At 33.6% G+C, this 2,125-nt stretch overlaps 1 non-coding gene across 1 annotated transcript; it reads left to right on the top strand.

Moving 5' to 3' along the window:
• On the top strand, window positions 1-107 carry LOC123627800. Its single transcript, XR_006731506.1, has one exon. It is a non-coding gene; the product is annotated as a U6 spliceosomal RNA (small nuclear RNA).
• Window positions 108-2,125: the final 2,018 nt, after the last annotated feature.

Here is a 2,125-nt window from a genome sequence, read left to right on the forward strand (position 1 = left end):
GTGCTTGCTTCGGCAGCACATATACTAAAATTGGAACGATACAGAAAAGATTAGCATGGCCCCTGCACAGGGATGACACGCAAATTCGTGAAGTGTTCCACATAAAAAAAAAAAAAGAAATAAAAAAAACAAAAAAAGAAAAACAAATTATATAAGGTTAGTTCCCATTACAGAAAATAAATACGTAGCAATAAAAGTATATTCAAAGACATTCTGGCAATGTTTTACTTAGTTTATACTATAGTGTCCTTAAAACTAAATCTTCAAATACAGTTTAACATTGTCTTTAAAGAGGTCTTTTTAGAGCTCACCTTTTCTAAGAAAGACCTAAATGCATTAATTTTTCACTATTTTAAATATTTAGCATTGAGTCACACAAAGCCGTCCAATATGAAAAGTGAGTGCTCCTATCACCGTTGGAAGTATACTTATAAATTTTCCAGATTCTAAACCCAGACCAGCTGGGCACGGTGGCTCACGCCTGTAGTCCTAGCAGTCTGGGAGGCCAAGGCAGGAGGATCACTGGAAGTCAGGAGTTCAAGACCAGCCTAAGTAAGAGCAAGACCCTGTCTCTACTAAAAATAGAAAAAATCAGGTGGGCAACTAAATATGGCAAAAAAAATTTAGTTGGGCATAGTGGTGCGTGCCTGTAGTCCCAGCTACTTGGGAGGCTGAGGCAGGAGGATCACTTGACCCTAGGAGTTTGAGGTTGCTGTGAGCTGGGCTGATGCCACAGCACTCTAGCCCGGGCAACAGAGGAAGACTCTGTCTCAAGAAAGAAAAAAAACCAACCAAACAAACAAAAAACCCAGACCTATTCAGTTTTTAGAGAAACTTAATCTAATTGTAGTATAAATTGAAAATTAGAATTTTTCATTCTCCTGAATGATGATTAGGATTACCTCATTTTACCACTGCAAAGAAAACGTATTTATACCTATTTGGAAATCCTTGGCCTTTGGCTTTTTGTGTATTTGTAGTTTATAAATGTTAATCCCAGTGGATCCCAGGGATTGGGAAGAGCTCATAGACTGGGAACGTACTTTATAAGAAGTGAAAAAAAACAGACATTCCCCCTCAGTTATAAAGCAAAGGACTTAAGAACTTTGAATAACAATCTAAAAATGTCGGCATAGTAACTAAGATTTCAAAAGGCTCACATACATGTTAGAATGTTGATGTGTTTATGCATACTTTGCCTTATATATTTTTTCTACTTTATGCTAGTAATATAAAACAAAAATAAGGATGATGACAAACTAACTTGAGGGGCTTGCCTGAAGGAGCAATGATAAGGAAAGTTCTTGGACATAAGATTTTTTTCAAGACAGGAATTTAAGGATGGGCTTTTACATGGACCAGTCTCTTAAGGAAGAGCTCAGAACACTGGGGCTCTATAATGTAAAAAAAAAAGTTTACTTCAGACTTCAGGTCAGCATTTTAATATATATTATTCTAGTGAAAATGATTCAAGTCTTAATAAATTTGAAAAATGAAACTATTTTTAAAAAATATTTCACAATTATCAGGCTCTTCATCTTCAAAACACAATAGATAATGTTTGTATAATATTCCTATGTGCTCTATATAGATATTAATCCCAATTTATAGATGGCAAAACCGAGAAAAGATTCTTAACTTCAGAGATAATTGGTAAAACACTATGGCTTTGTTTTCCACATTTCTGTTTTAGGAACTATTATTACATTAGGCAAAATTATCAAAGAAAGCATTACAGATATATTGAGATAATTATAAATACTATCTTCACAATAATTTTTAAGTTATTTTTAAGAATGAGGATATCAACTCATCTTCTGTAACTTTTTTTTATTATTCAAGAAAAATATCAATCAAAAAAAATTTCAAAAAAAAAAGAAAAGAAAAATAATAATTATAACTTTTAAGGGACTCCAAAATTGTGAGTATTTCATGGAGTTGATTACATTATACAAAAACCCCACTCTATTGAGGACTTATGCTGAGGTTACTGAAGATTAAATTTGTTTTCTGTCAGATACAAATAGGGGTCCAATTCTCCCAAGCACTATGATAGTATCGTATGCAAAGCAGTGGGAAACTGCAACCTCATCAGGAATTCTAATGTATCTTTGAAAGACTGGAT

Source organism: Lemur catta, chromosome 26 (genome assembly GCF_020740605.2).
Source record: "Lemur catta isolate mLemCat1 chromosome 26, mLemCat1.pri, whole genome shotgun sequence".
Taxonomy (NCBI): domain Eukaryota; kingdom Metazoa; phylum Chordata; class Mammalia; order Primates; family Lemuridae; genus Lemur; species Lemur catta.